Genomic DNA, 14,227 nt, shown 5'->3' with positions numbered 1-14,227 from the left:
AGGAGGTGAGAGGGGGAGGTGAGAGGGGGGAGGTGAGAGGGGGGGAGGTGAGAGGGGGGGAGGTGAGAGGGGGAGGTGAGAGGGGGAGGGGAGAGAGGGTATCCACACTCAGCATGGACATAAGACTGGGAATCTCACTATGGAGAAAGGCCTCAGCTTTCTTTATTTCTGCTCATCACGGCACTTGGTACTTAGCAGTTGTCTGAATTCTTAAGAACATGGCAGCATCCCATCTACATCAGGAGTGAGGCAGGACTCAGGGAAATTAGCCTGCTTTTCTAGGTGAGGTAGCAAAGGGGTAGAGCTGGAACCACACTGGGAATCACACTAACACAGAAGGATCCCAGAGGCCCACTGCATCCAGTGCTTATTCTATAGGTTTTTTAACAGAAGATGGTGGCCCATTAGCTGTGTAGTATGTTGTTATGAAGACATCCTTTCATTCAATCTCTAACTGAACCCTTTAGGCACTCTGAGGTGGGTTTGAAGGACTCTCACAGTCCCAGAAGAGAGAAATTAGCTCTCAGTAAGCAGCAGAGCTGAAGTCACCTACTGTGTGCTGTTCCCCTTCCTGTCAGCACAGTCAGAAATCATTACACCCTCCCCGGGTGACACCCATTTTACAAGCATCAGGTCACATGGGATAGCAGTCTTTGCATATGTGACCCTCTCACCTTACTTCACATTAGCCTGGTGCAGGAGAATTCTATTTATTCGGAATAAGAAGTCCCACACTTGTCTTGGGCTAGGCAGTCTTTGTAGGTTGGTGGGATTTTGAAAGTCTTTTTAGTTGCCCACCCTGGCTCTTACAGATCCTCACAGTGGAGCAAACGGGAGTCTACTAGTGCCAGCTGACTCGGTGGGACTGAGACTGTGCAAGACACACGTCAGCCTGGGGCAAGCCCAGTTCATACTCTGCCTGGGGAGGGGCTCTCTCTGCTCTGCCCCGGACCTGCCATCTTTCCCAGCCTGACTGTAACTTGCCTTTCTCACCCCTTTGTAGCTTTCACTCTGGCTTCCCTCTTCCCTCTTAAGCAGTGGGCTCTAGCTGAGGGCCAGGAAGGGGGAGGGGCTCCGATAGTGCTGGCTGTGTGTGTGTGTGTGTGTGTGTGTGTGTGTGTGTGTGTGTGTGTGTGTGTGAGTGAGGAGGTCAGAAGACAATGTGTGGAAGTTGGTTCTCTACTTCTACCATGTTGATTCTGGGGATCAAGCTCAGGTCCTTGGACTTGGTCGCCAGCACACTTACCTGCTGAACCTTCCCCCTAGTTTCTTCCTGGTCCCTACAAGCTATCCTGACAGGAGGACACATTTAGCGGTCCAGCCCTGGCGTTCCCAGTGGGCCCAGGTACCCTTCCTTCATCTGCTCTACCCTGACTCCAGGAGAGAGGCACCCATCCCATGTTTCCTCATGCTCTGAGCTAACAAATGTTCACAAAGTGTGTTTCTGTCTAGGTAGACAGTCCAGGTCCAGCCCCTGGCACAGGCCTCTTCCCTAGCTGGGCCTCTCCTACCCAGAACTCTAGAATTTCTTGTGTATCTATGCTATGGCTGACTGATTACCCAGATCTGCATACTTCCACTCCACCCAGGGCCCATCCCAACCCAGGACTCTCCCATACACCTGGCCCTGGGGTGAATACAAGAGCTGATATCACTCTAGAGGAGAAACCTCAATACAAGGTGGGGTAGACCTGGCACAAGGGGGATGGGATCACATTGGACTACAGGAAGTGCCCAGGGCTGAGTAGGAACCAAAAGTGTGCCAAGGACGGTAACTTGCTGCTTCAACAAAGTAGTCCCATAAGAGAGTAGCTGCCCCACGTACTTGAGAGGCCTCTCAAGACACTGTTCCTACCACTGAGCTACAGCCTCAGACCTTTTTTTTTTTTTTTTTTTTTTTTTTTTTTTTTTTGTATTTCTAGACAGGGTCTTATTGAGATACACAAGGCAGATCCTGTACTTGTAATTCTCCTGCCTCAGCTTCCCAGGTAACTTGGATTACAGGCCTGGAAATTCTTCTAATTGACTGTAAGCTAACTGACTTCCTTGGCGCCAACAGAGTTTACTGTCTTGCCTGTGGTTAGCCTGGTTCTGGAGCCAGTTATCAAATTATAAATGTAGGTGAATTGATGATGAGTGTAATTATTGATTTTTTTTAAAAAAAAATTGTGCATTTAATGTCACAAAATGGCCTTACGGCTTCACAGAACTCAGTGCTCAGTAGCCCGTCGTCCAGTTCTTCTCCTTTCCGGCCTCCCTATTTGTTACAACTATACTTTCTCCTCTGAAGGAACAGAGTCTCCTGACTTCTCTGGTCTCTTAACTTCAGCCCCTTCCTGGCTTTGTTTCTAGGCCCCTAGAGAAACCCCATCATTTCCCTGCAAACTATCTTATCCCAGCTGAACAACAACGCTCTGACTCCGGAGCAATTACCTCCCACCACAGCGGCCCTGCGTGTGGATGCTGAACTGTCACCAAGTTGTGTAGATGTGAGCATAGAAATAGTGTCATCTGACCCAAGGTCAGTGGCACCCCAAAATCTGGGTTCTTACAACGTTTGTTCTCAGGCTCCCTTTAACTTAGGTGGCGTGTCACATTTCTCTGGAAGAGACGCTCCCTTTGTTTGTCTCCTCCACCAGAGACCTGCAGTGACTCTTGGGCCTACTCTCCTGGTCTGTCTGGCAAAACAACAGTATGTGACAATTGAATCAACACACAACAAGCTAGGACTGGCCTGAAGAAGCAGTTACACAAGCTGTACTTGTACCATTTAGCCTTCCAAGAACCCTTCCCTTGTTGGGGAAGGAACCATTTATGCCACTAGGGGGCACATGGATCACAGAAATGTTTTCTGTGGAATGAAAGGCTGTAGATAGCTTGTTTATAGTGAGGGCCTGACTCAGGTTTCTTCAAGAGCCAGGGGAGACAGAAGGAAATAGCTACATATATGTTATGGTGTGTGGGGGTGGGGGGAACCCTTAGAAGGTAGATAGAAAACATTGCCTTCAAGCAATGTGAATTGCCCAGATCAGATCAAGCACAGTATTTTGTTTCGACTATCACTGGAGTAGTATGGCTGGAGCAGTAATTGAAGTGTGTGATACAAAGTACAGGTACTAGTGTAGTCTCTGGGTCTCTATGGTAACTTTGCAGCAGGGAGCTAGCACCCAGGGAAACAGATGTGGTGACTCCCTGCAGAACTGAGTCCCTAAACTCATCCCAGCCTAGAACATGTCCCAGGACCTTGGAGGCACTGGGATGGAGGCTACCACACTGGCCTTGGAAGCCACAGGCAACAATGGCAAACTCAGGAATCATGGCCGCTGTTCCCCTTTCTTCTCTGAGAGCCAGTAGGCAGGTATGGAAACCACTGTCACTGTCTGAGGAGCAAGACTCAGGAGAGGGGTTTCATGTTCTATTCAGACCATGGGGCTGGAGAAGCTATACAATTTAGGCTTCTGAGCACTCTGAACTAGACTCTGTTCTAGTTCCCTGGTTGCTGTTGCTGTAATAAAATGCCAAAAGTGTCTTAGGAGAAGGAATGGTTGATTTCATCTTACAGGTTACAATCCATCATGGAGAGAAGACGGGGCAGGAACTCAAGGGTCAAGAACCTGGAGCAGAAGCCCCAGGAGATGCTGCTTCCTGGCTCACTCTCTGGCTAGTGCTTAGCTTTTGTTGTTTGCTTGTAGCCCAGGACCACTGACCCAGGGAATGGTGCTATCCACAGTAGTCTGCACCTTATACCAACCAACCATTATGACGATGGCCTACAGATATGCCCAAAAGCCAACCTGGTCTGGGCAACCATGCAATTGAGGTGCTCTTCTCAGGTGATTCTAGACTGTGTCAAGCTGACAGTTAAAGCTAGCTAGAACAAAACCTGGTTGTCTCCAGTTCCTGGGGAAGAAACCAAATCAACCCCTAGGGGACACACCGACCACAGGACTGGGTTCTTAGGGTTCCACTAGACACTGCAGAGGGACAGCCACTCTGTGTTGTGAGCCCAAGACTGCCCTCTTGCCTCAGCCATTGTCTCCAGAATTGGCCCTGCTCTGTGGATTTACTACATTCAAGAAACATTTGCCCTGGACTGAGGGGATTCTGTTCTCAGCTGGGAAGACAGGCTCTGCCGCACAGATGTAGGTAAATCCATCTCCAGAGAAGGGAGCTGGGTTCCAAACCTGCAGTTCCAGGTAACGCGTCGGTGCGGTGACAGGGGGCTGCTGGATGTGGCAGTGTTGACTCTGGAGCTTGAGTGGTGGTGTCCTGCTGAATAGGATGTGCTGGGGGCCTCGAAAGGCCAGTGGGAAACCAGATGAGAGGTTACGAAAGAGCAGGCAGGACCATACCCTAAGCCATGACCCTGAAGTAAGAACCTAGTTGGCCCATCTGTTGGGTATGACAGGATGGTGCTAGGCAGGATTTGTGGGATGAGGCTGCAGGGTAGGGGGTGCTGGTTATGGGGTGAGGGAGTGGATTACCTTTCTAGTTGTTGTGACAGATGACACAGAAGTCGCTTAAGGAAGGAAGCCTTTATTCTGGCTCATGGTTGGAGAATCCATAGTTGATGGTGGAGTCGTGGTAGCGAGGAGGATGAGAGGGCTGGTCACACTGCATCTGCAGTCAAGATCCACAAGGGAAGGTGGATGTTGGTGTGTGTGTGTGCGCGCGCGCGCGCGCATGTGCTCTTGTATATCTCCCTCTATTGCTCTCTTCCTTATTTTACCTGGGTGCTGGGATTTGAACTCATGTCCCCATGCTTGCACAGGAAACGTCTTACCCACTGAGCCCTTTTTTTCCTCTGTATTCAATCTAGGAACCCATCCCATGGAATGAACTGGCCACATTCAGGGTCTCTCCCGGAATATAGCAATCGACACAATGTACACTGGTTTGCCTAACAGATGATTCTGGATCATGTCATATTGGCAAATAATGTTAACCATTGCAGGGAGAGGTGATTGGTTTTGTCCAGAGGTGAGGAGGGAACATTGATCCAGATTTGCAGAGGCATGAGGCTTCTGTGATTTGAAAATTGTTTTAAAATGTAGGATTTATGTATTTTGTGTGTGTGTGTGTTGTGTATGTTAGCTCCATCTATGTGCACCACATGTGTATGGTACCCAAGGAGATCAAAGGAGGCATCAGACCCCCTGGAACTAGAGCTGTGGCTGTTCGTAAAGTCACCATGTGGGTGCTGGAAGACAAACCTAGGTTTTCCTCAAAAGCAACAAGCGCTCTTAACTACTGGACTGTCTCTCCAGCCCCCGCTTTTACTTTTTTTGAGCTAGAAATTTGTCCTATAGTCCAGGCTGGCCTGGGAACTCACTATGTAGCCTGGGCTGGCCTTAGACTCAAGATCTTCCGGTTTCCTGCCTCCAGAATGCTGGGATGACGAACGTCCATTGTGTCTACCCAGTCATTAGAGGCTCTCTTAGAACAAGAATAAATATATAATTAGGTCGAGGGGCTTAAAATGCCCATGCGAGTGAAGGCCCCGCAGCTTAGATTAGCTAGCGTCGGACCCTGCTCGCCATGGGCGGCACAGCCCACACTCTCCCGGCAGCCACCCTCTCCCGGCTGACCTTTAGGCCTGCTTTTAGCCCCCTTTGCTTGCCAGTTTGATTCCTCCGTGGCTCCCGCTTGTCTTCCTTCCTGAGTTTCCTAGAATCTGGAGCAGCTGTTGAAGGCGGGACTCCGGAAGTTGGTGTCTGGGATGCTGTCTAGATAAAGAAGGACAGAGGGACGCTGAGAGGTGGGCGGCAATGGCTTTTCACATGGAGTTCCTGCAAAGAGCAACCTTCGGTTGTTTAAGGGAGTTTGAATCTGACCGAGAATCCCTGTTAACATTTACAGCAGCATACGGGTGATGAGAATCAGACGGGCCCGGCCTCCCTGCAGGCCCGGGAACCCCCGAGCCAGCTCCAGCTGTCCCGCACCTCAGACTGTGCTCCCCCATTCCCAGAGCAAAGAGGTGTCCCGTGGCTTCCCCATAGCCTAAGCAGGGTCAAAAATGTCCATGTCCTGCTTCTGGCAGAGCAGATGCGGGACCCAGTAACCCTACATCTGCCTACTCCAGCAGCAGGCACAGGGACACTTTCGTGTGTGTAACTTTTGGTCCAGCTAAGTAGAAACCAGGCTCATTCTGAGGTAGGCCTCTCAGCATGGGTTTCCCAGGCTGCCAAGCCTCCCTTAGACCTAAATGATGATGATGATAATGGGGCTTTCTCTTAGCTCGCTGCCTGCCTGCGAAGGGAGAGGCTTCACAATCCCTCAACACTTCTGTCTTCCTTTATCTCACGTGGTCTTCACCATGATGCCACAAGGCACACCTCACTCATCTAGGGGAGATGAACTTGAAGTTTAGAATGGCTTACTCAAACTTGTGCGGCTGGTGCGAGATGCATCTGAGGCAGAGAGAAAGGTCCTCCAAGCCTTCCCTACAGAGCATCTCTGTATCCATTCCCAGGATGCCTGGGATCCTCAGAGGTCCCAGCCCAGCTTGGGGTGGATTAGACTCAGTGCTATCAGATCCCCATGGCTCCCAATGTCCTTTCCCAGCATTCAGTGTGAGAAGCTTGGAAGACACAGAGAAGTACTGACAGGCATCTAAGCAGGCACAAGGAACAAGGACTACAGTCTTACTGTCACTAAGCCCTTTAGATTATATCTCCCATCAATAAATGACATTGAGTGTGTACTGTAATATTTATTCATGTACAGGTTACTTTTGTACTTACACACTGATTGCTACCACATCTTGGGCATACAGCCACATGGGGTAAGCGTGCTTAGCTTAAGAAATGTTTAGTTGCCAACACACCTAGTAACTATGGACAAAATTATTTCATTTTCCCTTTGTGTATGTGCATGCATAAGTATCCATGGATGTGCACACATACATGTGTGCATATGCTTACACACGTGTATGGAGGCCAGAGGCTGAGTGTCTTCCTCAATAACTCTCACCTTATTCTTTGAGACAGGGTCTCTCACCAAACTTGGAGCTTGCCAATTTGGGGACACTGACCGCCCAGCGAGTCTCCTGTCTCTGTTTCTCCAGAGCTGGGATTGCAGATACATACTGTGGCTCCAGCTTTTATGTGGGTGCTGGGGATCTGAACCCAAGTCCTCATGCCGATGCAGCAAGAAGTTTAAAAACTGAGCTATCAGGTTGGAGAGATGGCTCAGTGGTTAAGAGCGCTGGCTGCTCTTCTAGAGGTCCTGAGTTCAATTCCCAGGAACTACATGGTGGCTTACAACCATCTGTAATGGGATCCAATGCTCTCTTCTGGTGTGTCTGAAGACAGCTACAGTGTACTCATATACATAAAATAAATAAATCCTTTTTTAAAAGAAAACTAGCTATCTCATCAGCCCTGACTGTTCCCACAGCTCTTAGCCTGAGGCCGAGGAAGAGAATAACTAAAGGCTGCCCCCATCCTGACCAGGAGCTATAGGACTTTACTCTTCAGTGTCTTTTCCACAGGCTCTCCATGGTTCCTGAGGTGGCTTAGTGTTGGGTGTTCCTCGTGTGTCTAATCTAGAACTCTGGCCTCTCCATCACTTTATGACTTCTTGTCACTCCAAGTGACCTCTGCCACTGTTTTCTTGACAGATCTCTTCAGCAGGACTTTTTTTTTTCAAGCATTCAACCTTCCTCTAAGCCAGTGGTTCTCAACACTCCTAATGCTCTAACCCTCAGGTTGTGGTGGCTCCTAACCACAAAATCATTTTGTTGCTACTTCATAGCTGTAATTTGCTACTGTTATGAATCATAGTGTAAATATCTGATATGCGACCCCTATGGGGTCATGACCCACAGGCTGAGAACCACTGTCCTAAGTGCTAAAACTCCAAAAAATTCAGACTTGCTGTGCTAATGGCGTTTCTCGGTGATCTCATTAAAACAAATACACAAGTTGTCAAACAAACCAACAAAGACCTCTCTAGTTATCTGCAAATGACCTTTCACTCTGATGAGGCATGCAGAGGAAACGGGGGGGGGGGGGTGTGGGGGGGGTGTTTCTTGGCCCAGGTACTGTCTGAGCCCAAAGAGATGTCCTAAGAAGCTTTCAACAACCTCTTAAAATACTTGAGTCTGCCTTCAGCATCTGCCCTTCCCAAGACACAGACCATGCTCAGTCCACACTGTTGGCCTCTGTGCTCTGGGGTGGAAGTGAAGGGTCACCATGATTCCTGGGCTGATGTAAGGGGACCTTGGCCATGACACCTCTTAGATGAGAGCCTGTATCTCAGCCTGGAACCCGACTCTCATTTTTGTTTGGCACCTGAAATATTTCACCTGCTGATCCTACCTCCTCCTGTGAAGGTCAGGCCATGCAGGCAGACCTAGCACCACCTCCATGGTTTCCCAACGCTTGGACTCTGGGTAAGACAGTCTAAGGTCTAGGGTCTTCTGAGATAGCAGTAGCCAGTGGCATGTGACTGTATGACACGTGTCTACTCCTGGGTGACATCTTGGCCTCACTGGGATACCACCAAACACTATTTAGGACGAGCACAAGAGTGAAAGTTGATCCTAGTGCAAGAATCAGGATGGGTAGAAATAGTCACGTAACCAGTCATAGCTTCTCCACTGTGACACAAAACAACATAGTGTTGGGTCCTTTCTTTTTCAAGCAATGCCTTAATATTGCCAAGAAGGGTTCAAAGGTTACTTGTGAAAAGCTTCTAGTAGCTACTGCTGTTGTAGACAATTACAGTCTAGGTGATGGTGCCACCCACATTCAGGGCAGATTTTGCCCTCTTATTTGTTCTCCAACATGCCAATCATCTCTGGGAACGCCTTTAGAGAAAAAAGTGGGCTTTACTAATCTCCTAGGCACCCCTCAGTCTGTAGTGCCAGGGGAGTGTTAGTGAACCCCAAAAGATCAGACAGGAGCCAACCTGATCAATCACATCAGGGACTTTATTTGAGCTAGCTCGGACCTCTCAGCCCACCTCCAACACCCAGGATTGTTTTGGTGGAGTGGAGCCCTGAACATCTATGAGGTAAGGTTTTATAGAAAGCAGCAAGGGGGTGGCGTGGGTGTTGAGTGTTTCTAGCCTGTCAAGCATCTAATTGGAGAACTACTGTGGCCTTTAGAATAATTGGCTGGTGCTGGGAGTCAAACCATAAACTTCACTTCTGTTTCCCTCTGCACTGGTGGCTGTTAGGCATGGGGAGGCCTTGTTGGGGTAACTTGGGAACTAATGCTATGTACCATCCTGTTAGTTTACCTGAATTCAAACTTAGGTCAGGGTCTCTAAAATGGACTGTGAACTTAAAAGATTTGGTCTCTCAAATACAATCAAGATATCGCACATGTGCTGGAATTCCAATCCCAGCAGCCTGCCTGGGGCCCAGGCTTGGCCTTTGGAACTTCTGTCTGGCTCCTCGGTCATACGCCTTCCAGCTATGTCCCTGATCACATTTCCAGTTAACAATGACCCCCAGCCTCCTACTCAAGAAGCTCACCTGTTAGAAAGGGTCTTCGCTTTGAGATGTCTTGTGGATTTTATCACACTCAAGGACGTCATGAGCCAAGTATTCTTGGGACAGCATCTACCAAAACCAAAAATTATCCAAAATGTTTATTTTTCTTAAATCCTTTTACTCAAAACAATACTAGCCCAAACCTAAGCATTCTTCTAAACTTAAGCACCTTCAAAATGACTCGCCTGCTTCCTCCCCAGAGTGATACAATCAGGGCTGTTTTCTTTGGGGAATTCCCTACATTAACTCTATTCTGAACAGACTTTGGTGGACTTTAGGCCCATAGGATACATGACTCTAGTCACAGATGAACCAATTGGGTGAGGGCTTGCCAAAAACCTCAGATTCCTGGATCATCTCTCAGAAGTCTGGCTGGACAGCTGTGGAGACGCATCGAGAACTCTGGAACACGTGCAAGCATCTGCTTCTGACTTGTCTGGATTTCAGGAAAATGTTGGCTCAGATTTGGGGTCCTCAATACACAGGGGTACATGGAAGCTCAGGGCTGAGTGGCAGGGAATGAATTCATGTTGAAATTATATTTCTAGCAGTCATCCAACAGGGCTCTGTGTGTGTGTGTGTGTGTGTGTGTCTGTGTCTGTGTGTGTGTGTGTCCATACCTGTGTATGCCTGTTGTGTGGAGGCTTAAGGACAACTTTGGGTGTTGTTCTTCAAGCTGTCTACCTTTTCTTGATTTTTATTTTATTTTTATTTTTTATGTCTTTTAAAGAGGGTTTCTCACTGACCTGGACTCACCAGTCAGCTTAGGTTGACTGCTTAAGGAATTTGATCCCCAAGGATATACTATTTACTTGTCTCCTCTCCTTAGCTATGGAATTCTAAGTGTGTGTCACCATAACAGACTCATTTTTTTGCTGGATTCTGGAAATTGAATTCAGATCCCCACTTAGGCAAGGCACATGCTTTACCAACTGAGTTATCTCCCCAACCCTGAGACTCATAGAGTCTTGAGGTCCCTCCTCTTTCAGAAACCCTATCATCAGCATACAGGTTGATGCCAACCCTCCTGTTGCTTGGAAGAGAACCACACATCCTGCTCATTAGACACCACTATGACCTTGCTAAGGAGGAAGGGACCTGACACAGAGCCTTGCTGAGTGGGCCTGGTCCTGGGGCAGCAACGAGGCTGAGGTCACCACAAGACCCACCTCATCCTGTTGAAACCCACTAGGTCAGTGCTACTGCTTACTGCTTGACCTGTAGGCCTGGTTTGTAGCATGGAACCGCTACTGCAGATGCTGTGTGTGCCGTTTGCCCTGTTAGGGCAAAGGGGGTGGAGAGCATGGGGTCTCAACACTGCCCATGGGCTGCAAGCAGGTTGATCGATGATCACACCCTGGGTGCCAGCAGGGTGGCTGGCACTGAGGGCAGAGAGGTGTGCAGTGGCCTAGAGCTCATAAGGGTCCCACCCCTGGATGAGCCCAGCTACAGGATCACTCTGACTCTGGACAACAACACAATATCCAAGATGAGTCTCAGCGATATTTCAGTGTTTGTGGTGCTCCAGAAACCTTGAACCAGGTCAGTGACTCATTGCAGTAAGTATTGACATGTAAAGCTGTTTGGACAAAACAATATTCAGTGTGACACACAGCAGATTGTAATACCAGTTTAATAAATGAGCGCACCGATAGAGAGATGAGAAAGATGGCGGAACGGAGTAGTGTACCTGGCTATGAGGTGGAACTGGAGACACTGCACCTGCAACAGGTCCAGAAGTACAGCCAGAAGTACAGCCGGAAGTACAGCCGGAAGTACGGCTGGAAGTACAGCCAAGGTGAACAAAGGAGCATGTAGTTGCAGAGGGAGCATCCTTGGGCCACCCAGGGCCTTGGGCCACCACTGACCCTACTGCTTGGCCCATGGACCCAGCTTGTGACCTGGTACCTCCACTGCTGCTGCCACTTGCACTGCTGGGAGTTGGGGGAGGGGAGCATAGCCACGGCATTGCCCTCTGGCTGCAAACTTGGTGGTAATGCCCCAAGTACCTGAAGGGCAGCTCCGCTGAGGGTAGGGTGGTAGGCAGCAGCCTGGAGCTTGCACGGGTCCTACCCCCAACATGGTACCCAGCTGCACAGTCACCCTGACTCTGAGCAGCAGCAGCAGCAGGATGTCCAATGTCTGAGATGGAGAGTGGGTTCATTTTCTGGATTGAGTTTCCTTGAGGGACTTCTGTGATCCATGCTGCCATGTTGGTTTCTGTGTCCCTTACTGTTGCCCATGGCCATGCTGAGGTCGGTGATCTGTGTTGCAGCTGCAGCAGGTTGTTTAGTTGTTCGTGGTCTGTGCAGCCACCAGAAACTGTGTAGAAGCCCATGAGCCACGCCGCTGCTGGCTGCCATGGGCAGGGATGTTTCTTCTGTAGGGACATTTATGACTGCAGAATCATAAGGGAGAATCAGAGACATTGACTGCTTCTGTGACCCCCACCCCCACCCCAAAAGAAACAGTCCCTACAGGAAGCTATTGAAGAGAGTCCTTAAAAATTGTGATAAAGATGATGAAGTGTAGCTCTTCACAGTTGATGGTTTCTGGCAAAGGGATAGGGAAGGACTTAGTCTTCTTTAAGGGGTTGGCCACTGGGAGTTTGACCATGCTCAAGTCAGTATGGGCAATGCATAGTGGACTTGGGTTTTCTGGGGGAGAAATGGGGGGAATGCAAGGGTAGGAGGGTGAACCTAGGAGGAATGGGAAATGAGTCTGATCAAGGTACATTGTATGAAAGTGCCAAATAATTAATAAAGATATTACTTTGGGGAGAAAATAAAAAGGAAGCATGTCCTTTCCCCCTTAGGACCATAGAGCATAAGGTCACAAGAATGGGAAGCATTCTTTTTTATTCATTTTAGGTAATCTGACAAATTCCATCTGAGCTGTCCACCTTACTGGTGACAGTTGCTCCTGGAGTTCCTCTGGAATCCTTTCTTATGCAGCCAGTGGTATTTCCTTTCTTCATTTATGAGCCTGATCATTTGAGTCTTGTTACTGTGTGTGTGTGTGTGCTTAATTAAGTTTAAGGTTTATCAGTTGTGCTAATTACTTCACAGATCTGACTTTTGGTTTTTCCAACAGCCTCTTTTGTTTTCATATTTAATTAAACTTCTACTCTAACAATTTTTCCATCCTTTTTGCTTGCTCTAGATCAGTGGATCTCAACCTGTGTGTCACAATCCCTTCAGGGGTCAAATGGCCTTTTCACAGGGGTCACATATCAGATGCCCTAAATATCAGATATTTACATTATGATTCGTAAGAGTAGCAAAATTACAGTTATGAAGCAGCAACAAAATAACTTTATGGTTGAGGAATTACCACAGCATGAGAAACTGTGTTAGGATGGTTGAGAACCACTGCTCTAGATTAATTCGTTCTTTTTCTTGTGACCATTGAAAAATGGTGATTTAAGAAACTTCTTCCTCTCTCTCTCCTCTCTCTCTCTCTCCTCTCTCTCTCCCCTCTCTCTCTCCTCTCTCTCTCTCCTCTCTCTCTCCTCTCCCTCTCCTCTCTTTCTTTCTCCTCTCTTTCTTCTCTCTGTCTATCTCTCCTCTCTCTCTTCTCTCTCTCCTTTCTCTTTCTCCTCTCTCTCCTCTCTCCTCTCTCTGTCTCTCTCTCCTCTCTCTCCCTCCCCTCTCTCTCTTCTCTCTCTCTCTCCTCTCTCTCTCTCTCCTCTCCCTCTCTCTCTCCTCTCTCTCTCTTTTCTCTCTCCTCTCTCTCTCCTCTCCCTCTCCCTCTCCCTCTCTCCTCTCTCTCCTCTCTCTCTCTCCCTCTCCCTCTCCCTCTCTCCTCTCTCTCTTCCCCCCTCTCCCTCTCCCTCTCCCTCTCCCTCTCCCTCTCCCTCTCCCTCTCCCTCTCCCTCTCCCTCTCCCTCTCCCTCTCCCTCTCCCTCTCCCTCTCCCTCTCCCTCTCCCTCTCCCTCTCTCTCCACTCTCACTGAACCTGGAGCTCACTAATTGGACAGCCTTGCTGGTTAGCAAGCCCACAGGGCCTTCTTGTCTTTGACTCCCAGGTCACATACCACCATGTCCACCTTTTTAAAATTCTTTTAAAACATTAATCTTGTAGAACTTCATACACATCCAAATCCTCCCCACAACCCCATGACTTATTTTCATAACTTACTGAATAGAACCAACACCATCTTTATGTACATGGGTGTGGGGCCGCCCACTGGATCACACACAACCTACCAGGTTCTGCTTCCTCCCCTGAAGAGAACTAGCTCTCCTGATCCTAGCAGATTTCAACTGCCAAAGCTCTTCAGAGGGGGAGGGGGCTTTACAACCCTCTCTCTGTTTGTCTGTGCTGGAATTAAGACTGATTTGATCTTGTGCTAGTGTTGTATGGGTGACCACAGCTGTGCCACAGCCCTGTCCTGTCTAGACGACACTTTTTCACCGCACTCCTCCACAACCCTGGATCTTACAATCTTTTCCACGCCCTCTTCAGTGATGTTTCCTGAAGCACATGGGGAGGGATGTGATGTGGATGTTTCCATCTGTTATGGCCCCAACATTGTATGATAGATAATTTGTTTTATGCATTTGATTTCTATACCTGTGAAGATCAGAGAAATACACATCCATACAAAAGTTACAGAATTGCCTTTATTTGTGTTTATAGGGTGTGTGTGTGTGTGTGTCTACTACACAAAGTGCTCAATGACTGAGCTATACTCTGAATTTAAGATTAATAGCGCAGCACCTA

The 14,227-nt window shown here is 48.5% G+C and overlaps 1 protein-coding gene across 4 annotated transcripts in view; it reads left to right on the top strand.

Annotated features, from left to right (window-relative positions):
* The window catches only part of Smim35 (small integral membrane protein 35), a 54,542-nt gene that overhangs the window by 22,221 nt on the left and 18,094 nt on the right, over positions 1-14,227 (top strand). Inside the window, exon 1 of one of the 4 annotated variants that reach the window (XM_052188469.1) lies at positions 4,013-4,146. The exons of 2 other annotated variants lie outside the window; for them this stretch is intronic. The gene's annotated coding sequence lies outside the window, so the exon portion shown is untranslated. Of the gene's footprint in view, positions 1-4,012; positions 4,147-8,926; positions 9,019-14,227 lie in introns of those variants that run through there. One more of the 4 variants, XM_052188471.1, reaches the window with a different exon arrangement.

This window comes from Apodemus sylvaticus, chromosome 7 (assembly GCF_947179515.1).
Source record: "Apodemus sylvaticus chromosome 7, mApoSyl1.1, whole genome shotgun sequence".
NCBI classification, from domain to species: domain Eukaryota; kingdom Metazoa; phylum Chordata; class Mammalia; order Rodentia; family Muridae; genus Apodemus; species Apodemus sylvaticus.
The sequence above is the reverse complement of the archived record's forward strand: the minus strand, read 5'-3'. Positions and strand labels throughout refer to the sequence as shown.